This window comes from Choloepus didactylus, chromosome 10, assembly GCF_015220235.1.
Source record: "Choloepus didactylus isolate mChoDid1 chromosome 10, mChoDid1.pri, whole genome shotgun sequence".
Classification (NCBI taxonomy): Eukaryota; Metazoa; Chordata; class Mammalia; order Pilosa; family Megalonychidae; genus Choloepus; species Choloepus didactylus.
The window spans coordinates 70,802,307-70,826,505 of record NC_051316.1 but is presented as its reverse complement, the minus strand read 5'-3'; the positions used below and the strand labels follow the sequence as shown (position 1 = coordinate 70,826,505).

At 37.2% G+C, this 24,199-nt stretch overlaps 1 protein-coding gene and 1 long non-coding RNA gene across 2 annotated transcripts in view; one reads left to right on the top strand and one right to left on the bottom strand.

The window, feature by feature from the left end:
* Positions 1–6,289: 6,289 nt before the first annotated feature.
* Positions 6,290–24,199, bottom strand: part of LOC119505319 — a 29,606-nt gene continuing 11,696 nt past the window's right edge. Inside the window, exons 2-7 of the long non-coding RNA XR_005210712.1 lie at positions 19,925–20,021; positions 19,207–19,344; positions 18,492–18,519; positions 16,511–17,045; positions 10,976–11,060; positions 6,290–10,489 (exon numbers count right to left, since the gene is read on the bottom strand). This is a non-coding gene — a long non-coding RNA (uncharacterized LOC119505319). The remainder of the gene's footprint in view (positions 10,490–10,975; positions 11,061–16,510; positions 17,046–18,491; positions 18,520–19,206; positions 19,345–19,924; positions 20,022–24,199) is intronic.
* CDKN2B (cyclin dependent kinase inhibitor 2B) overlaps positions 22,374–24,199 on the top strand; it is a 20,656-nt gene continuing 18,830 nt past the window's right edge. Inside the window, exon 1 of the mRNA XM_037798017.1 lies at positions 22,374–22,694. The gene's annotated coding sequence lies outside the window, so the exon portion shown is untranslated. The remainder of the gene's footprint in view (positions 22,695–24,199) is intronic.

Below are 24,199 nucleotides of genomic sequence, written 5' to 3'. Positions count from 1 at the left end.
CACACTGAATCCTACTTAGAATAATTTGACTGGCAGTATCAGATTTCCCAGCAAAATTAGACAAGTAGCTTGACTTGACAAGTAGCACAAAAGTAGCATAAAAAGCTTCCCTAGACAGTGCCAGAGAATTAGGTGCCAAAAGCCTGAGGTGGTTATTAGAAAATGGTTACCGCCTCTGACTGTCTGACACAGGTTTTTGATCACCAGCAAACTGCTACCGCAGAATCCAGGTGTTCTAGTTTGCTAATGCTGCAGAATGCAAAACACCAGAGATGGATTGGCTTTTATAAAACAGGGGTTTATTTGGCTACACAGTTACAGTCTTAAGGCCATACAGTGTTCAAGGTAACACATCAGTAATCAGGTACCTTCACTGGAGAATGGCAAATGGCGTCCGGGAAACCTCTGTTACCTGGGAAGGCACGTGGCTGGCGTCTGCTCCAAAGTTCTGGTTTCAGAATGGCTTTCTCCTAGGACATTCCTCTCTAACAAGCTTGCTCCTCTTCAAAACGTCACTCACAGCTGCACTAAGTTCCATCTCTGAGTCAGCACGTTTATATGGCTCCACTGATCAAGGCCTACCCTGAATGCGTGGGGCCACGCCTCCATGGGAGTATCCCACCAGAGTCACCACCCACAGCTGGGTGGGGCACATCTCCATGCAAACAACCTAATTCAAACGTTCCAACTTAATCCCCATTATTCTGTCTGCCCCACAAGATTGCATCAAAGAATATGTCTTTTTCTGGGGGACATAATACCTTCAAACCGGCACACCAAGCAAAGCAATCATTGCCCCCTTGGGAAGCATCCATGATGAGCTCTTGCTAACATTCCTGCTATTTACAAAGTGGCTAGTGACAGAAATTCCTTTTGTCAATCAAGGAGAAATTTCAAAAAGGGATTTTAACTTTTCACTGTATTTCAGCAAGCTATTTCGAAGTATTCCTCTGCTTTGATTACCTTTCAGCTGCAAACTTCTTCAGGCAGCCAAGTTCCAGTAATTCCACTTCTACAGTGATCAGAGCAGCACAAAGGAGGGAAGACTGGAAAGGGGTCAAGATAATCCAACTCCACTTTTGGCCCAGCCACTTTGCTTCTCTCTGTTCCATTTTCCTTCAATCATAAAATGAGGTAACATAAAACCTACCTCCTGGGGTTATAGGGAAGGTCACAGGAGAAAATAGATGAGCAAAACACTATAGAAAGTATATGCATATATATGTACTTAAGTGTGTATGTGAGCGTGTATAACATACAATTTTTAAAATGTGTTTTCCAATTGGATAAAAGTGAAGTATAAATCTGGCAAGTTAAGTAATATGGGCATACTGGATATTTTAGAACAAAAATGCCTCCCTTGGTTTTGGAGAAAGGAGGGTTGTCTTGATTACTTGGACAATTTTTCTCTCCACAGTCCTGGCTATGGAGTCTACACAAGACTGACTTTCATGATCAACAGGGAGCCAAAGACAAAAGATTATGAGGAAAAAATAAATAGCTACTGATTATGAAATGGTTACTACATGCTAGCCATTCTAAGAAGCAGGTAATATTTCACTTCCTCCTCATTACAATCCTGTGGAGTATATATTATTTAATAACATTATACATTATGCCTAAGTTTAAGCACGAAGTTATTGTTAGAAATGAGATTCAACCTCAGGTCTGTCTGACTTCAAGACCCTTGATCTGAATCAGAGCCACACTAGCTCAGAGAAGGAAGCCATATTTCTCTTTCAGCCCAGAGGATTTAGCATTTGCCCTGGCTGTCCTTTTTAAAGAGCAAATTCCTATCAGAGGGTGACATCGAGGGAGAGGTGTGAGGGATGAGTTTTAGAAGGAGAGGGCAAAAGAGGCTTCATGAGCAAAGCACCTTTGGACTTACACTTGGTTTTGAAGGGCTGCATTTCTTGGGTAACTGCCACAGAGGTTTGTGTATGGAGCAGAAGTACTGTTGTTCAGATGTGGCAACTAGGTATTTGGGAACTTTTATTCAATTAGGATTAATGTCTAAAAAGTTGTTGTTTCTTATCCCCCACCTCTTACCTCGATGGTTTCTTTGGATTAGATACATTCCAGGTAGGTATCTCCAATTTTTTTCCTAGAAAGCATTACTGACTCAGAAAAGGTTTCTAATGTGCTTCATCATAATGCTTGAACCCTAAAATACCCATAGAGTATATTATGAATATTATAAATATAATATAAATAATATATAATATAATATAAATATTATAAATAAATATTATAAATAACATGAGATGTTATTTAGAAACATCAACTGGGAAAGATTTAAATAATAAAATGCTAGAATTGAGAGTTAATAATAGTAGCTGAATAGCTAATATTTATTGAGCTTTTACAGAATGACAATCACAGTGCTACACTTCTTATATGCTTCATTTCATTTGAATCTCATAATATCCCTAAGAGGTAGATAATGTCATGATTCCCATTTTCAAATAAGAAAACTGAATTTATCAGCAAATATTTCCCATTGTCAAAATGGCCACCAAAATGACAAAAGTGGGTAGAGTTAGAGCAAGAATAATGGAACATTTTCAAATATCCTCTTTCCCCAGCCTGCCACTTCACCAGAGTTCTCAAAAATATTTCATTCCATCACCCAAAGTGGTTCCAAAATCAATTCATTTTTCCTACTACTTCCCTGAATTGATTTGAGACAGCGTGTATATGCCAGGAAATTATCCAGAAACAAAAGTAAAATCTTAAAAGAAACTATCAAAGATATTTAACTTTAAAATGCCTGAGAATAAACCATGACTCCAAGAAAAGTGTATGTGCAAATGTATGAAACTGACTGCAAAATTTAACCCAATGGAGAACCCTAACTGCCAGACTCACACTATGAACAGACTCTTCCACACAATTAAATGGAAATTATTCCACTTGGAAATTGTTCCACTGGAGTTATGAAAAAGAAAAGGAGAAAGAGAAATTGTGTTGAGAATGTAAGATCAGGAGGGTGAGGCAAACATGAGGAGCTTTGGTAGGTACACACCCTTTGGAGCATCTGTAAATTCTGGGGCAGGCTTTATGAGGCCAATTTTGGGGCTTGTTATGCTTTCTAATAATGAGGGGTTAAAGAATGTGAGTTCCTGATTCACACTGCACAAATCTGAATTGAGTGACCTTGGGGAAATGATTTGATCGGCTCCATCCCTCCCAAAGCCTGCCCCACCTGATAGATTTCACACCAGCATCCACCTTGGAAGTAACACTGCTGCTGACTGCCTGGGGCAACATGGTCAACACAGAAAGGCCCTTACAGGATGACAGGGACAAGCTACTCATTGATAAATCCAGCTCTAGAATATACCTAATTATTTATATCATCCTTGGGATTTCCAACTGAATGTTTCCTCATCCACAGTGTCTAAACACAGCAAAGCTAGATTCCAAAATCTCCTTAAAGGGAGATTTTATGTTTGATGCAGTTAATATAGTAGATCCTTGATTCTGTATTCTTGGTTATGAGTTTTCTGTGTTTCACAGTATATTTTCTTTAACTGAGAGAGTGTACATCATAAAATGATGTACAAAAGTCTATACAACACTATCAAATTGAGTTATAAGAATCACAGTAATAATTATGTGGTGGTTTAAAGCTGTATGTACCCCAGAAAAACACGTTCCTAAATCTAATCCATTCTTGTGGATGTAACCCCATTGTAAGTAGGACCTTCTGATGAGGTTACTTCAGTTAAGGTGTGTTCCACCTAAACCAGGATGGGTCTTAATCCTATTACTAAAGTCCTTTATAAGGGAATGAAATTCAGACACAGGGAGAGAAATCCAGGGAAACAAGAAGTTGAAATCAACAAAACGTAGAAGAAAAGGGAGAGCCCAGAAGATGCCACCATGTGTCTTGCCATGTGGCAGAGGATCCAAGGATCACCAGCAACTGGTCTTTAGGAAGAAAGCATCACCTTGATGATGCCTTGATTTGGACATTTTCCCAGCCTCAAAACTGTAAGCGAATGAATTCCAATTGTTTAAGCTGAATTATTTCATGGTATTTGCTGGAGCAGCCTAGGAAACTAAAACCTATTATCATAATACATTTTAGCATTTGTAACATTGTATGGCAAAGAGAAAGGGTGAGAAGGGAGGGGAGAGCTTGGCTGGAGGCAGGTGCTGAAATATTTCTCTTCATTTGTCTTGTGTCTATTACTGTCTTGAATTTATATGCATTATATGCATTATATCTTCATTATAGTTCTGGCAGTAATTTGGGTCACCTCTATTTGCCAGAAAAAGATATCTGGGTTCAAAGAAGTAAGCCACACTACTAAAAGATGTCAATCCCAGGATCTCTGACTCGATACAGTCCCTATTCTCTTTCATTGTATCACATTGCCTCTCCTTCCATGGGAATGCTCCTTTGATGTGTGCTTTCCAGTTCTTTAAGCTCAGATAACATAAGACTGATAGTAAGAGGAGAAAAGTCTTTTCATTGATCTTTACTATGAACTATAATGAGGTTTATTCTCCTCATCAAAGGGGAGACTGGATATAGGAGAAAGAAAGAAGAGGCAGGTGTTTTTCCCTGATTTAGCTGTGACTTAAACATAGCAGATATTTCCTAATCCTGCTTCCTTGGACACCCATATCACATGAACTGTGTGAAGTAGAAAAATACATTGCATATGGTGTACCTCTACTCAATAAACAATAAAAATAATTCCACCTTTCAATAGTTCATCTTTAGCATGGATGCCTAGTTTAAACCCATGTACCAGCTATTCATGCCTTTTTTTTTCTCTCCTGAAGCAGCCATCTTCAAGACAGCTGTAGCAGTTCACTGAGGGGGCATGCAGACAGTCCAATGGCTAAGTATATGGGCTTTGGCATCATATCTGGGTTCAAATTCTGGCTCCATCACTGAAGTGGCCTTGAAAGGGCAAATTACTTTATTTCTCTGAACTTTCTTTGGTTTCTTAATCTCTAAAATGGGGATAATAACATCTCATGGAGTTGCTATTAAAATTAAACAGAATGATTTACATAAAGTTCCTAGCATAATGTCTGAAACCTAATAGCAAGTCAGTACATTTTTATTGAATTATTGCTATGATCCAGCTTAATAAACAATATATAAAATATTGCTTAATGAATAGGAATGGTCATTTATGAACATTTTAAAGAGCTTGAACCACAATTTTGAGCAATTTACATCATTATAGAATAGTGTTGTATCTTCATTTTGATAGCATACTGATGAATCTATATCATCTATTTAACATCAAGTTCTTGAAGAATACAACACCAAAGGATAGCTTAACACTTTAAATGAGGAACTTCATAAACTGTGCTGCAGCAAAGATCAGGGAAAGCCTTTGGATTTTACCACTTTCCTCCACCAGCACCACATCCACCACTAGCACCCAACAATTACTGTTCCCCCAAACTATCCCACTTCCCAAGCATTGGCAATTGAAAAACACTGACTAATTAAATGAAGCTAACTTATTTTCTGAAATAGTACTGTGCATTAACACTAATAAATACCTGTGCCAAAAATCAAGCTATAGAAGTTATCATGGTTTTGCTCTGGATGAGACTTCCAGAGGGTTCAAATCACAGATCCACCACCCATTAGCAGTGTGGACTTGAAGGAATACTCTCTCTAAGCCTCAGTTTCTACATCTACAAAATCAAACCAATTCAAAATAGTGACTATTCATAGGATTGTTTAGATAATGTTGGGCCCAATATATAATAAGCACCCAACAAATAGTAGCTACTCTGTGTGAGAATACAAGCAATTCATTCTCACCTTATAATCCTACCCATATTTCCCCTTCTCCTCTTTTAAATCTACATATTGCTCCTTTTCACTATTAATCTTACTATATTATTTGTTTGTTAAACCTTCTCATATCCTTTATGGAGAGAAACTAGGTATTAAGGCAATCACACAAAAGTAAATGAATAATAATTTTTCACTTACTTCCTCAAAGGAAAAAAAAGTTACAAAATAAGTACTGATCTTGTGACATGTATATAGAGTGGAAATGAACCATTTAGCAGCTTCTGACTTGAATATAGGGTGGCGTTCTCCAGAGAAAGTCAAGAGGGTTGTGTGAAGAGCTTAATGCAACATATTCAAGCACCTTTTGCCTTCAAAGCTCTTTTCCCAGCCAAGATTAAAAAAAAAAAAAAAAAAAAAAAAAAAGTGGGTTAAACATTTCCCCTCTAACTGACTCATCTGGCAGCAAAAGGAATCCAGATGCCAAAAGGAATAGAAAAAAAACTGGTAGGGGAAGAGGCACAGGAAAGGGGAAGGGGTGGGGGTGGAGAAGCATGTCTTGTTTCACCAAGCCATTAAAAAAACAATCCTGAGAATAACAAGGAGGATGCATTGATCTTCACAGGTAAAAATCATAGCCCTGGAATTGTGACACTTCTTAAAGTGCACTTCACACCAAAGAGCATTATGAACCAAAGTGTTTTTTGCAGAATTACCGTGTTATCATTTCAGTCACCTACGTGACAATAACATGAAGTATACACCAACCTACACAGAAAAGTTAATGGTAAAATCTCCAAAACATTCTCACACAAATATACCATCAGCCTCAATGCTGGATTTTAATTAGACTACTGTGAAATGAAGTCCAAAAAATTATTTGATAATTTAATTATTTGAAACACCTGGCATATTGTCAAAGCATTTCACAAGCTTTAATTTGTTCCATAATAATTACTAAAGATAAATTTATTTCTCACAGCTCCTATCATTTATGTAAATGTCCAATGAAGATATTTAACTAACATAGTCCATACACCTTTAGATTTTCATCTTTCTTGTTTTACCATTCTGAAAAATGTTGTCAGTACTCAGAATACATAAAAGTGACAATGGGAAGCATACTATTCCAGCTATCAAAGTACTTATTATTCACTAAATTATCTCACAAACACACTGTCTTTAGAACTTTTATAGGGAAGATAAATAATGGAATGCTAAGAGAGGCTTAAGCATCTAGGAAGTTCAAGTCAAAGGAGAATTAAAAGGCAAATTTATGGCATACAACATACCACTTAGTCAAAAATATGTTTATTTTGCACCATGTACAAGACACTCTGCTAAGAACTCAGGATGAGAAATAAGGCATGATTTGTACTTGGAGTTCACCATATATTGGAAGCAAAATTCAAGTAGACAATTAAAACCAAAGCCATGTCATAAACATTACAACAGAGATATCAATTATGGAAACTCAGAGAAATTTTTCCTGATTATTGCTAGGGTTCAACTTTTTCCTCTGTAAAGAGAGAGAGAGTTGTCTTAGGTCTCAGGTCTCTTCCAACTCTAATATTTTATGAGTTTCTGTATGTTTATAAAAATTTTTATTTCACAATGTTCCCAGCAGAGAACTGGAAGATTCTTGCCTTTAATAAATTAGGCAATTGTGCCAGAGAATGCAGAGACTTTTAAGCAAATGCCTTGGTTCAGCAGGACAAAGATATTCTTACTGATTAGCAACTGGAGAAACAAAATCATTAGTAAAAAATAAAGAAGAAAATGTGTTTTAATCTGATTTCTGCTGCTCAATCCTGATGAAAGTGGATTCAGCATTCCTGTAGTAGGTGTAATGGATGCTGACATCCTTTTTCTGGGAACGTTATTTTGTTTGACTAACAGCAAACACATTTGATAAAAGAAAAATTTTTAATCAGCTACCATCACACCCCAATTTTCATAAACTAATCAAGTGTGGAATCTCAGCTGACTAAATTAAAGAGCAAATACTAAAACATCATGTATTAGGAACAGCTGCCCTGGGCAAAATGAAGTTTCACTTTTACAATCTCTCCTTTCCTTCCCTTTTGCCTCACAGTTCTGTGATGTAGATACCTGTGAGAGTTGTGACGATTAAACAAGATAAAGCAAATGACATGTGTAAAGCCCTCAACAAATAATAGCTCTGGTTACTACTGCCACTTTATTATTACTATTTCTGCATTTTGTTTTCTTCTGTATTCCCAAAGGCTGTGTATTCTGGACTAAGGGCACTTGAAAAGATTTGGGGATGTATATAGACAAAAATTATTTAATTTATACTTACCTATTTATATTAATACATATTCAAAAATTGTATAACTAGCACATCAACTTTGCTATTTAACAGATACAAATTTTCAAAGAGACAAGTGTCTCACTCACTAGATTATAAATTCCTTGAGGTCAAAAACAAGGAGCCTTCACTCCAGTCAGTATATTAATATATGCTCAACAACTGAATGCTCATAAATTTGAAGACAATCAAAGCAATATTTGTGTGTAGGAAAGACTTCAAACAGAATACCCCCTCATTCAGATAGCTCTTGGAGAAAAAAATCTTTACAGGAAGCAACTGTGGGAAAGCCTTAAACTGTAATACATGTCTCATTCAACATCAATGATTTCTTACTGGAGAGAAAACCTGGGAATATGAGACAGCCTTCAAAACTGGTGGGGGCGGGGGGGACCTCAAACTACTAATAAATGTAGGAAAGACTTTAGCCAATCACCCTTTACAACATCGGAAAATTCCAAGCACAAAGTAGCGCTCAATAAATTTTTGTTAAATGAATGAACTGATGTGGATATTATAGCAACAAATAATCTAAAGCTTCAGAATCAAATAAAATGTAGACCTGATAGCAACTAGAAAAAAACAGAGCTAAAAATAAAAACAAGCTCATGGAATTACAATTTCTTATATAAACGTTCCAACAGTGTGTTACAATAATGTGACAATGACAGCCTCTTCCTTGCAATGTCATAAAACTCTATTGTAAATAGCTTTTCACAGCATACATACATTTTGTAACCACAGCAACACATTACCCAATCAAGTATATAATAGATACAATTTATTAGGAGAGTTTAATTAAGCATAGTAATTCTTGTTTGATTTTGTGACAAAAGAGTCAGAATTCAGGAGACTTTTGCAGTGACATAGGGCTGTTAAGAAGTAAATTCATTGGCGTCTGTTCAGTTTTCTTGGTTTTAACGTGATAAGGCCAAGGTTCATATTATGGTCAAATTTTTTATCTTACTATTGGGTCTGAGTTCTTGCGAGCCAACATGATGAAAACACCCCAAGACAGCATGGACTGAGGCTCAGAGAAGTGCTTCCACCGTCACTACAGTGGCGGCAATGTAACAGGGTAGAGGGGCCGTTTGGGTAAGAGGGGAGGGGTGGGCTAAGGGGAAGACGCACTGTAACTCACAATTTAACAGATGAACCAGTCTGCATACATTTGTTAATTTTATGTGTTGAAGTATATAAATACCTATATGTGTCCCTTCCAAAGAGCAATTGTGTACTTTCTGCCTTTTAAAGACAGAAATAATAAGAATTTGGATTACTGAGCTCTGTGAACGATAACATTTCCCACCAAATATTATAATTACTTGTTTATGGATCCTTAAAGGCTGGAAATGTCTAGTTCACTATTAAATTTCCAGTGCCTGGGTCAGTGCCTGACACATTCGAGGTGTTCAGTGAATATTTGTTCAGTGAATAAATGAATGCTTCAGTCCATAGATTGTTGGTGGAAGGGGTTTGGGAGAAAAAAATAAGGAAATGCTAGGAACTTGTCTGTGATCCTAATTCGGGACATTTATTTAGTGGCCTCTTCTGGCTACCAGGCCCAGCAGTGGAAGAGCCAACAATGATCTCACCGGTCAGACCTGTTGGGCTGGTCCAGTCAGCCAGTGAGGTGAGTCGACACTCATGTAAAACACAGTAAACCTGGCTAACAGATTCCCAGCAGAGCAGCGTGATTGCGCTCACCATCCGAATCTGTCCTGGTAAGCTAGAGCTTAATTATCCACTGTGGAATTTGGCCAGTAACACTGAGATTATGGTATGTTGAGAAACTTGAACTTTAGCCGCACATTAATAAAAACACAGGGTTCAAGGCCACTCCCTATTGCTTCTGGGTGATTTCTGAAACTTTCTTTTTTTTCCAAAAGAAAATTGTTTAGAGTCTTTGAGTTTTCTTCTCAACTGGAGGGAAATGTGAGTCAAATTGATAAAGTTTTTTGTTGTAAACTTCTTCAAATATCTTTATTAAAGTAATTTAACATTTTTTGAATAAACTATCTAGAATCTAAATAAAATACAGCACCCCTTATTAGTTATCACACAAATGTTTTGTACTAGGTGCAAAGAAAGTTACAAAATAAATAAGATACAGTCTCTGGTGCTGCCTTTTCAGTCAGATTTGAACTGAAGTGGTTCAAAGCCGTCATAATATCCCTGAGTAGGTAGATGCAAAGGGGCAAGTCTTCCAAATTTATAATAAAAAGCCACCGTACAAATTATCACATCCATGCAGTAGAACTCAACAAACGTTAATGTTCCTTTTAAAGCAAATTTTCCGAGTAAACAAAAATTGTCTCAGGTTCGTGCTTCTGTGGTATTCTCAAGAAGCTATTTTTGGGAACAGCTGGGCAAAGTCTTCTCTATAAACATAAACGAGAGGTTGATCAGTTTTCTTCACTTTAAAAATTGATTCAGAGTAGAATTCCAAAGCTAGACAATTTCCATGGTCTGTTTACATTTTTGTTCGCCTTATACCCAACTCTTTAGGATCAAATAGCAGAAGACGTTTGCTCTGCTCTCCACCTCTGAACTGACAAATTGCCTTTAATTTTTTCTTTTCTTTTCCTCCCAATATCCCTTTTCTCTTTTGCTTTGAAGGACACTGTTTTGCAACATGCCTTCTCATTATCTCTACTTTATCCCATATCCATCAACCCCTCTGGCACTACTGTTTTCTATTTTCATGGGAATTTGTGCCCTGGCAGAGAGTTGTTAGTGAGAGGGAGGGAACGGTATGAAACCGAAGGAGGATAAGGAAAAACAGAGAAAGCAAAGCTGATTATATTGGCAATCATTTCTGACTGAAAGCATGGAACTTGGAGGTCAGTCCTGACACCAAGGCTTACCTTGCTGACTTGGAAGTCAGGGAACCTCTTGAGTGTTTCAGTTTCTCCATCAACAAATGAGTGTCTTAATACTGGCCTTTTCTATCTGAACAGAAATGTCAATAAGATCAAATCAGACTGCACAAGAGTTACAAGTTGCATTAACTTGCAAGTTGTATATCTCTGTATTTATGTGAACTGTATTGCTGAGATTAGATACCCAGCTGCAAAGAGGGGCACTCATGCACACCCACTGTCCCTAGTCTTCTGTTCACTCTTGCCTGGATTGGACTAACTCAGGGATACTCAGGAGTTCAACCTTCAGGGTACAGGGAATCCAGCATAAAAACAAACCTAACTGCTTTCATATACTCTGCCTAATTGCTTGGCTTCCTTGCTGCTGGCAATCCTATGGTGGTCATGTTCTTCTTCTCAACCCATAAGCACTGCCTACACCCCCAATTGGTTATCTGTAAGTATATAGATTGGACTAGAATTGACTGGGATGATGAGGCTTTGGAGTCACATTTACTTGGGTTCAAATTCTGGCACTGTTATGAAATAACTATAACAATTTAAAACTTTTATTTAATTTTTCTGAGGTTCCACTTCCTAATTTGGAGCGTACTTATAAGGAATAAACAAGATGATACATGGTCATAGAAACTCGCATTGATTATCACAGTTTGAATGGAGTGAGAAAATTTTGAGGGACTTGGTAAATGTATGCGGGAGCAGAGAACTCAGAGAAACCATACAGTGTACCATATTTAATTGCTCAGCCACTCTATCTATAATCTTTGTTTTTAAAGAATTATCTGAATATCTACCTTAATTTGCCATTCCACTTTTACTATGGTAACCTGTATTTCTTTATTCAAAAAAGGGAGAAAATAATGGTGACCACTACCTATCTCCTAGAAGCTTACAATTTGTATACCAATGTTCATAGCAGCATTTTTTCACAATAGCCAAAAGGTAGAAGCAACCCAAATGTTCATCAGTTGATGAATGGATAAATGAAATGTGGTATATACATACAATGAAATATTACTCAGCCTTGAAAAGGAATGAAATTCTGAAATATGGCTCTACATGAGTGAACTCTGAAGAAATCATGCTGAGTGAAATAAGTCAGACACAAAGGAACGGATATTATATGATTACACTTCTATGAAACAAGTAGAATATGTAAACACATAGAGATAGAAAGTAGAGTACAGGTTACTGGGGGATGGGGAGGGGGAATGGGGAGTTAATGCATAATGGATATAGGATTTTCTCAGTGAGGTGATGGGAAAAGTCTGGTAATGGAAAGTGGTGAGGGTACCACAACATTGTGAATATGATTAATCCTACTGAATGACATGCTTGAATAACAATCAAATGCAATACAAGATCCTGGACTTAAGGAGTAAAGACCCAAAAGGACATTTTTGGACATGAAAAACTGGAATATAGACCGTAAGCTTTGTATCAATGTTACAGTTTTTGAATTTGATAACTATACTTAAGGTAGTTAACATAAGTGAATAGCCTTGTTTTTAGGAAATGTATATGGAAGTATTATGTATTCAAGGAGCATGATGTATACAACATACACTTAAATGTCTAGAAAATGGATGATGGATAGATAGAGAGTGGATGGATGGATGGATGGATGGAGTGATAAAGCAAATGTGGCAAAATGTTAAAAGTGGTAAATCTGGGTGTCAAGGGAGTTTTGTTGAGTTTTGTATTTTTTTTCCGCAACTTTCCTGTAAGTCTGAAATTATTTCAAAATGAAAAGTTTAAGAAAAAAATGATTATAACAACACTGCTATAAACAAAGACAAAATTAAAATATAGATTAAATAGGTATTACACAATTAAGATACAACCAAACTAATGACAGAGTATTTCTTTTATAGAGAGTTGAATATTGTTGCCAAATGAAGATGAATAGGGCAAGAGCTGGAAGAAAAATCCCACCAGTTCCATAAATACAGCCTATTAGAGGGATTTGAGGTGGTTCTGCAGAGAGAGAACTTGGGAAGTTCAGAGATTTAACAGCTAGGGTGACATTAGCTACTCTGGGTGAGCAATTAATGATTTTAGTTCTATTAAGCAATGAAGTTGAAAGCTGTGGATCTCCTTTTAGTGGTTCCTGGCCTTAACAAATTAGATGTAGTTTTCAGTCTTTAAGTACCATTTCCTAGAGTGGTTTGATAAAGAAACTTGTAAATCCCATTGAGAATAAATATTGATAAGGAAAAAATATTCGTGCCCTTCTTGCAATTATTTCCCCAATCTAGTGATAAGTCTCATAAATCACTGTCAGGGTTCTTCCAAAGCAAGTTTTACTCCAAAATAATCAAGTCAACAATGCAACTACTATTTATTGAATACTTCCTATGCCTATAATAACATGCCAAATATTGCTGGGTAATGCAAAAGAAGGAAGATAATTGGTTGTTAATTTTAGAAAGAATTGGAAGGTAGATAAATGGTACAAGCATATATGCACATACTTTGTCTTTACCAAATGACGGTATTTTTCTAGACATTATTTCTAGTATGTTATTTAAAATGCATCAAATATTTTGGCCTCCATCACATTTCTCTTATGAGTTCCTTGATGGAAGAAACTACATCTTAGCCACATCAGGGTTTGTTTTTTAAAGATTAAAAAAAGTAAAGGGATGAGATAAATTGAAATGAATAAATCTTCATTGTAACCCAAGAGCTAAAAGTAGTATTCATCCCAAATGTGGATATTTGGAATTATCCATATATTTTGATTATATTCTCTAAAAAATAAAAGATTTTAGAGGAAAGCAGTTGAGCAATTAAAGTAAGGTAAACTTCATGGTTTCTTTGAGCTCATAGCCCTTGAATAATTTTAACAAATCTGCACTGACATATAAGACTATAATTATTATTAAGCCTAGTAAGGGCTTAATTTTTTAATTCTACTGAAGTAACATTTGAAGAAAAGTTGAATTTCACATCTCTCCTCTAGGTGGCAAACTCATACCTCCTTCTGTATATTATATCTACTGCCTAGTCTAGAATAGACTTATGAAAATCATACTTTAAAAATCCATCCTTTTTTGTCTTTCCATAGTAGAGAAGCAAGTGTCCCTAAAAATATTTTCTCCCAAAGTTCTCTCTTTATTTTTACATTTTTAAACTTCTTGTCAAAATGTTAATAGAAAGTCATTAAGAAATATGACTATGTACATCAAATAAAGGAACAGAATTCTACAAAAGACTTTCAAAGCATTTATGCAGGACTGCTTTGGGTAGTTTCAATTTTCATGGCTTACTCTTAGGAAAAGATTGTTTTGCACAAAGTTCATTAGAATTCTCCTAGGATATTCATTTTTCCCTAAATATGAAAAAAAGTGATTCTTCTATGCATGATTTTTTAATCATATATGTTGTTTTTCCAGATTCACTGTACTCTGTGAAAACAACCGATAAAACTGAATAAGAGGTGACTGAATTATTCTGTAAATCTGATATAGAAGGACAATCAAATGAGAGATAATTTAATCCAAATACACTGCTTTAATTTTACATCAACCCATGATGCAAGTTCCCTGAATGATTTAAATCATGCCCCCCAAATCTCCACTTCCCTTTGTGATGACATAGTCTAAATTTTCTTATACAGGAAGTATGACAGAAAAATATCTTGGAGTGTCATGAAAGATGAAGAGCAAAGCTAAAATTAATCTCAGAGCAACACCAAACAGGAACAGCAAGGGCTGAAGATGCCTGTCCTGTTTCCAAAAGTAAGGGGAGGAGATAAGTAAAAAGAACAATGACATGCTATAGCCCGAAAGCTAAAATTAAATGTGTGTAAACAATTCTTGTTGAAACTAGAAGCCAGTGTAGATTAGGCAAACCAGGTAAAGAGTCCTTTCCTGCCAAAACATGCCAGTATAAGAGTCACCCAGCATTGAGACATGGCCAGTAATAGAAGTGGGATTAACACTGAAAACCACAGACTATCTTGTACTTGCATGGCAGCTCTTAAATTATACATTAAAGACAGTATGTACCTAAAACCCATATTTCATCTTCATCCCACCCAAAAAACAGAAAGCCAGTTTTTCAGACATAGGAATCCAAACAAGAATGTCTCTCTTATATATAATTCTCTATCACATTTTCTTGAGCAACCACTCTGGGCCAGGCCCTGTGGTAGAAACTTTAAATACTACAAAGGTGAATAAGGTAAGGTCCCTGCCCTCGAGGAGTGGGAAAGCCAGACAAGTATACAAATAATTATATGAGAGGAATCAAGGAGAGGGAGAAAAAGAAAGAAGCTAAGGCCAAATTGGTACTGATGTTAGGCTGTGGAAGAGCCACTTTGAAATCCCATCCCATAGCTAAGTTAATGGCAACTCATCCCACTAGAGTTCAACCATAGTACTGGTTTTTGCTGAATTTCAAACACATACTCTTAGGTCTCTGATGCAGCTCAGTTATGGAAACAGACCGAGGTAGATATGAACATCTATAATTCCTCTCCAAAGGCATTTTAGGCTTGTTTTGAAAGACCATTCACAAAGGTATTCAAGAAGCCAGAGGATTTGTGGAAGAAAGCACCAACAGTTAAATGGATGTATGATTCCTAACTTTGTCATGGGGAAGCAACTCTAAATCTTTTTAAGTAAACTAAATCACTGTATATCCCATGCAGCAATTTTTAAAGAATGGGGTAACTCTAGCATAGAAAGATCTCCCTATGTAGAAAAGTGAAAGAAAACAGGTAGGAGGAAACAATTTAGACTACAGATTAACCTTGTCATTTGTTGCAATTTAAATACCTTTTCTAAAGGTTAAGTAGAAGCAGAAAATGGCAAAAATATGTAAATAGAATGTGAACCATAATGCACTCCATTCTTATCATGATTACATCTCCAGAATTGTAATGACTTCTGCTGAATTTTTAATTCTTTTCTTGTTGCCTGGATTGGCTATTTTACCTGCCAAAAATTATTTCATCTTGAGGAAGTATCCAAATGTGCAATATGTGAAGACTTTTAATATTGTCCCTAAATACTACTAGGTTGTTTTCAGCCCTTTCCTGCAGCCACTTTTGTAAGCTTTATTTTCATGTTCAAAGCTTTCGATCTAATTATCCTATGCACACTATAATTTCAATGTTAAAAAGAGAAAAGTGAATTTTGACCCAACTTTTGTTCTTAAATGGATTGCTTGCCCCATGTCAGGCCAAAGTAGATTTCATGTTCTTCAGTATGAGAAAGGAGAAGGAAAGGGAGAGGAAAGAAGGAGCTTAAAGACTGACCATCCCTTCCAACAGCAGGAAACTGAAAGTTGTTAACTGTAGCGCTGCAATCTACCATAAGTTACATTCCATTTGGTGGCTTCTGCTTCATGTGATTGGCATCATTTTCTCCATCCTTAACAAATTCTCTTTGAGTAAGTTCATGTCTAAAATGACTCAGGGCTCTCAGATATGATCATGGCCTTCTCTACTTTGAGGAAAATTTATAAAGATAGAGAGCCTCTATAAGCCAAAATCATGCCTCCCCAACTCACCTCTAGAAATGAAGCAGAATGCCACAGAAAGAAAGCCAATGTAGCATGCGCAGGATGTGGGACTCAGCCCAGCAGCTCAAATCAGCCAGTGACCTTTCACAAAAAAAGACAAATGCAAATATGCACAGAGGCAATCATACATTGGTGCCAAGGTTACACAAGTAGAACAGGTGCATCCACCCTCTCCTGGCACCACAGCCCAAGCCAGACACACCCAGACTTCCCCTACTTACCAGAGCTGCCAGGGCTGGTCTAAATTCATGTCAATAGAAACTTATTGCCGCAGAGCTAAGTGAGAGCCATAGGCGTGATTACCCAACCAGGAAAATAACAAAGTAAAGCAAACACATGCACCCATTTCTATACATTTCTTTTGAAAAGGACTTGAAGTGGAGAAGCAAGAACTAAGAGAGAATGTTATTAGTTCAGTCAGTATGAAATATGCACCAGCAATCAGTAAAGCAGATACTAGGCCTGGTAGAAGAATCTTCAATGGTGATCTAGCTCCACACAGTTCTAGCTTCCTCAATAAGCACTGTGAATAATATTAATTAGTTAGCCCACAAACAACATGACAATACTAAGAGAAATTAAAATATTAATACAATTATCATGATTATAATCATTATAGTTACCATTCACCTATTAGATGCCAGGCTATTTACTATGTTTTGCTGTATAGTTTAATTCTCATAGCAGTCTTGTGAAATAGATTTTATTATCCTCATCTTATAGATAAGGAAACTACAACAAAATAGAAATTAGAATCTTGCTCAAGAATACCCAGCTATGCTGTTTTGGCTATATTATGTCCCCAACAAAGTGCTGTTCTTTTAATCCAATCTTGTAGGATATTTGGATTAGGTTGTTTCCATGGAGATGTGACTCATCCAATTGTAAGTGAGAAATTTTGATTTGTTCATTTCCATGGAGGTGTAGCCCCACCATTCAGGGTGGGTCTTAATTAGATCACTGGAGTCCTTTAAGAGGCTCAGGAAGACAGATAGAAGCAGAGCAGGAGCTGACAGAGATGCTTAGAGATGCAGACAGAAGGACATTTAGAGATGCTAAGCTAAGAGTTGAAACCCAGAGTTTGCCCCAGAGAAGCTAAGAGAGGATCCCCAGATGCTTAAAGAGAAACACCCTGGGAGAGAGAAGAAAGGATGCACAGGAGCTGAGAGAGAGGAGCTGAAACACAACCCTGGAGCAAAGGACCAGCAGACACTGGCCACAGGCCTTCTCAGCTGACAGAGGTGTTCTAGATGCCATCAGCTGTTCTTCATTGAAGGTATGCTCTTGTTGATGCCTTAATTTGGACACTTTTATGACCTTAGGACTGTAAATTTGTAACCAAATAAATCCCCTTTATAAAACCAATCCATTTCTGGTATTTTTCATAATGGCAGCCTTAGCAAACTGGAACACCAAATAAAGGGCGAGAGTCATAATCAAACTTCAGTTGAACTCTTTCCATTATAATGGAGGTCACCAAACTGCAGCCCTTGGACCAAATCCCTAAATAAATAAACTTTATTTATTTATAAATAAAGTTTTATTGGTACACAGCCACTCATTCATTTATATATTGTCTATTGCTGCTTTGTTACTGTAACGGCAGAGTTGAGTAGTTGCAAAGAGAGCATATGGCCTGCAAAGACTAAACAATTTACAGTCTGGTCATTTACAAAAAAAAGTTTGCTGATTCCTGCATTGCAGTATGCCTTAAAGACTTTTAAAAGATTGGGTATAATGAATACTTTAAGAAAATTATAAAATTCTTAGAAATGGGAGATACTGCAATCAAATTCTTTATTAACAGCTACCCTAAGACATTCTGCCTATGCAGAGAGATTTCTTCCACTCCTTAAAAACTGAGTTTAGGAAAGAATATTTGTTTCAAAAAACAAAAATGGAATTTTATTGACTAATGTTTTCTTCTCCCCAGTCCTATCTCCAGCTTCTCCCCATTTCAGGTTCTCACCCAGGGATGTCTCACCAAAGCTAAGCACCTAAAAGAGAAAGAAAGGGATGAAGACAATGAAAACATGACACAGTAGCTTCATGAAACTTCTCTTCCATTTTCAGACTCTGACCACCTGCCAAAAAGAGACTCTGAAAAAGGACATGCTAAATCTCAGGGTTCTACTTAATTCAGGCTTGTTGGACTTGTGCAAGCCTGGATGGATGAATTTATAGGCTTATATAACAGAACATTAATATAGAAGGCACATGAGGCAACAACCAATTGAGATGATTCCTTTTATCAATTAAAAAAAAAAAAGAAAATCAAGAACCCAACATGGCTGTGTGACTTCTCCAAGGCAAAACAAGTAGCAACAGAGAAGAACCTTCTCTCATCCACTCTATCACATGTTCAACAAGTTCCAGTGTCAGGCCACAACAGTATCCTAGTCATAGATTTCCACATATTCATTAATTTTATGTTATTTATCAAGACCACACATTTGATGGAAAGAGCATGGCGTGGGGATCAAACAGACTTGAGTTCAAATCCAGCTTTGGACACTTACTACTTGTGTAACCTTAGGAAAGTTGGTTAACAACTTTGAGCTTTTATCACTTTTGTCATCAGTAAAATATAATTGTTACCTGATTGCAAAGAGGATGAAATGAGATAGCAAATTCAGTGTCTAACAAAGTATCTGCCACATGGTAGGCATTCCCTCTATACATACCAAATACTGGTGTTCTTATAAAGGTAGGTAAAACTGCATCACCCCAATCTCCCCTTGGATCAGTGATAGTAAGTGTCGATGGTTGAAATGGGTAGCATCTCACAGTTCATGTATACATGATAACCTGCTGGCTGCATACTGTAGAAGTAATAAAGAATTTTCACCTGAGAAAGTGAACTTTCAACTTTCTAATCAAGTCTTGTACCAGTTGCAAATAATTGTTATTATATGTTATGCTTTATGGACAGCCTTGTTTTTAGTTATGAGGTTTTTATTGGAGAGACAGGTTTCAGGGTAAGTCTGCCATCTGACTTGCCAGCACTTGTTAAAAGTTTTTATAGTGTGACTCACTTACATGTGTGTGTGTGTTTAGGTGTGCTATTATTAAATCGTGTTGGCATACAGCGAGGGGGCTGTGATTCAAATTTGTGTGCATATACATATCCCCTACCTGCTCCATCCTTCCTCATACCTTCCAATTCCCTCCCCCTTTATCAAAAGGCTAGCTTCAGATAGTTTTCAAGGCTTTATACAGATGAACTTATCTGCTATGGTTTGTGCCTCATTCACTTTAGCTATTTGTGCATGTAAAACAGAAGCAAACACTACTGTGGAAGTGAAAATCTTTAAGGTAGTGTAGTAGTGGGAAAACAAAAAGTCAGCAAAACAACATAAAATTATGGACACTATTTCCTCATTATCAATGTTTTTTTTTTACCTTGTAGAGAATGTACCTTTAAGAAAAATCATCTTCACACCTAAGTCAGCAAGTGGTACTGATAGATCAGTGCTAAATACCAGATTTTTTCAATTGCCTGCAGAGGAAGAGAAGAGAGAAAAACATGAGTGCAAAAGCCCTTTAAAATAATGACATTCCCATAAGTAAAAACAAAAACAAAAACTCAAATTCAAAATAAAATGGACAGCAACTAAGCAATTCTGCATGATGATTCAATAAGAACAATAGCCAAACCTTTGTTGAACACCTCCTATATATGCCCCTCCTACACATGAAGCCCTGGGCAAAGCATTGGGGATAAAAAGTATAAATGATCATTTTTTGCAGATGTAGGAGTCTTCTTTCATGTCACTATTGACTTTACATTTCCAACTGCTCTATTAATTAAATATACAGAGGAGGGTAAAAGGGATGCCGTGAAGTACAGGAAGAGAAAAGGAAAGGAAGGAGAGAATGGGAAGAGAAAAGGAAAGGAAGGAGAGAATGGGAGAATAAGGGAGAAAGAAAAAGTGTCCAGTGTAAGATGTCGCAGCCCATAGGAAAGCAGGCACCTGGGCACCATGCACAGAAGTGTTCACTTGAATCCACTTCCAATGAGTCACTTCTGGAAATAACTCCTGTAGACTTGTGTTATCTATTGCTGCATAAAATAGCACCCCACAAACTTAAAGCTTTAAAACACCACACATATATCGTCTTATGGTTTCTGTGGGTCAGGATTCTGGGAACAGTTTAGCTGGGTTCTCTGCTTCAAGATCTCTCACAAGGCTGCTGTCAAAGTGCTCACTGAGGCTGGGGTCTCATCTGGGGCCTTGGGAAGGATCAGTTTCCAAGCTAACAGGCGCGACCATTGAAGGATCGTGAATTGAGGGCCTCCATTCCTCACCAGCCATTGCCCTCTCTAATATGGCAGCTTCCTTCAAGAAAGCCAACAAAAGAAAGAGTCTTCTAGCAAGACAGAAGTCACAGTCTTTTGTAACCTAATCAAAGCAGGAGCTTCTCCTCAAGGTTGCCATATTCTACTGGTTTGAAGCAGTTTACTCAAGGGGAGGGGATCAGAAAAGACCATGATTTGCAGGAGGCAGAGGTGATTAGGAGCCACCTTAGAGGCTGCCTACCACACTTGGCCATCTGCTCTGAGTTTCTTTGTTTGCTTTTTTTGTTTGTTTGTTTGTTTGTTTGTTTTCTGTCTGACATCTAGTCACGTTACCACAAGATTCCAAAAAAGTCAAATCTAAATATATAAAACTTTACTTTTAGTTCTGATTTTGCATTCCTTAGAGAAGTTAGTGGTAGAGTAGCTCACTGGGTTAACACACAGAAGGCATGGGTACCAGGCCCGGTTTTGGCAATTTACTGGCTATAAGATTTTAAACATGAAATTGATTTTTCTCATCTTTCAAATGGGGATAATTATGCTTTCCTGATTTACTTTATATAACAATTTTGAGGGTCAAGGAGGATAATGTATGTCAGTGTTTCCAAAGCACAGTAATACAGCATTGGAGGTGCTGAGATGATTATCGGAGATACATACAGGTGCAACTTTAAGGTATTTGTTTTAAAGTGTGTTAGAAAAATATAACTTGCAGAGCAAATCCATGACTTTACAGATATTGCTGCCTAAGATAAGACTTAAATGAAGATTAAAAAGGTGAGTTAATTTGAAGACAAACATTAGGGAAATAATATGATAGATGGCATGAGAATATGGCAAACATTGTGAAGGTGACAAAAGTGATTGCAAAAAATAGCAAATTATCCACAAATGTTTTGAAGCTTGTTCATTAATTTCCATGACTCTGGTTTAAGAATGTATTTGGACATATTCTTTGCTAAGGGAATTTTCACTGCAGAGCAAACCCAACTATACTTGGTGAAAGAGGAGACCACTTAATAATCCAATTCTGAAGTCTTTGTCCACAAAGAACCTCTTCCTATTCATAAGGCAATTATATCATTTGTTCCTTGACATATTTTCTTCTCCTAGCAATGTATTAATAACTTCCATTTATTAGGAGCTTAATGTGTGCTAGAATGTACTATTACTATTTCAATTAATACTTACCTTATGAGGAAGATTATATTATTCTATCTTATGAATGAGGAAACTGAGGCTTAGAGAAGTTAAATAACTGGTCAAAATCACCTAACTAAGAACTAGCAGAGCTAGACTTTAAACTAAGGTCTAACTGATTACAAAGTCTGTGTAAATTCTACTCTGCCAGTAAAACTGTAAACAACTGAATTTCCACTCACTATCCCACACCTTAACTTTTTCTACTTCTCACACTTTTACATTTTAGCATTGTAATAGTTCTTCTCCGGAATGTAGGAAAATGTATCAACATCAGGGCTTGCAAAAACGGTCTGAGAATGAGTCATCTATTGCCAAATACCCAAGCGGGATATGCAAACTAAATAGTGCATGAGAAGCAATTGCTTCCGGGCCCCAACTCTCCTACTCCACTCACCCTCAAGAGCAGAGGAGCAAACAGAAAGAAGAAGTTCAGACACTTGCTGGGCTCCCCCCAGGAAGGGGTGTTGGGTAGGTACATTGCTCACCACTTCCCGGGTATGATCCCCCTCCCAAGGATAATTCTACAAGCAAAGAAGTCTATTACTCGTGGGCTCCAAACACCTGTGAGCTGTTTTGCTTCAAACATAAGTCTCTCTAAAGAAAAGACAACAACTCCCTTTTTCTTCATCAGAATGTTACGTGAGTTTTGACAAACCAGATACTCCAAAGGTAAGTGTAACTGAAATGTATATAATTCTCCTTCAAGAAGAGCTTTGGGCTTTACTTCTTCAGTCTTGAAACTCTATTTCAAGAAAATCCATTACTAAAATTAAGCTCACTATGATGATACTGTGAGCCAGTGAGTGATTGTATACTTTGGATGCTTTGTATGGTGTGTGAATATAGCTCAATAAAACTGCATTTAAAAAATTTAGCTCACTAACCAGTGGGAATCAGAATTCAGAAAATTGCAGAAAGTGGAATAGTCCCATATAAGAAATATTATTTTTATACTCAAATTATCCATTATGCATTTTGTAACAGAAAGGAAGTTTTTGCTCATTTGAATCACAGAATATTAATCACAAAGCTCAGATTACTTAGTTATTAAAATACAAAGTAAAACTATAGAAGTAATACATGAAAATTTTAAGTCAATGTTTGCAAATAGATCATTGAAATATTTTCTACCAATGTAGGGATTAAATTTGGAAAAGACACTTTCCCATTGCTTTTCTCTTCCCACAAAGACTTAGAAGATTACCATTTCCCCAATATCCCCCCAGAACAAACAGCAATAGGCATGTGCCTTCATGATGTATAATGCCCTGACAACCACAAAGATAACACAAAGAGAGTTGGGCAGTCTGGGCCTTCGACAGGATAGGAGAAATCATCAAATCATGGCCACTGTGCCAGTTTGAATGTATTATGTCCTCCGAAACTCCATTATCTTTGATGTAATCTTGTGTGGGCAGAGGTGTCAGTGTTGATTAGATTGTAATTCTTTGAGTGTTTCCGTGAAGATGTGCCTCACCCAACTGTGGGTGATGACTCTGACTGGATAATTTCCATGAAGGTGTTACCCCACCCATTCAGGGTGGGTCTAAATTAAACACTGAAGCCATATAAATGAGCTGACAAACAGAAGGAACTCAGTGCAGCTGTGAGTGACATTTTGAAGAGCAACTGAGAGTGACATTTTGAAGAGGAGCTACAGCCAAGAGGGATACTTTGAAGAATGCACAGAAGCTGAGAGAGTAGCTGCAGATGAGAGACAGTTTGAAGACGGCCATTGAAAGTAGACTCTTGCTCTGGAGAAGCTAAGAGAGGACAAACACCCCAAGAGCAACTAAGAGTGACATTTTTGAGGAACTGCAGCCTCGAGAGGAACGTCCTGGGAGAAAACAATTTTGAAACCAGAACTTTGGAGCAGACGCCAGCCACGTGCCTTCCCAGCTAACAGAGGTTTTCTGGACACCATTGGCCATCTTCCAGTGAAGGTACCCAATTGCTGATGTGTTACCTTGGACACTTCACGACCTTAAGACTGTAACTGTGTAACCAAATAAATCCCCTTTTATAAAAGCCAATCCATCTCTGGTGTTTAGCATTCTGGTAGCATTAGCAAACTAGAACAGCCACCAACATTCTCTCTTCCTTTGAGTTCCTTGAAAAGTCCTGGCCAGAAGTCCTGTAGGACATTTGGCAGTCTGGATTTGTCATGCTTCCTC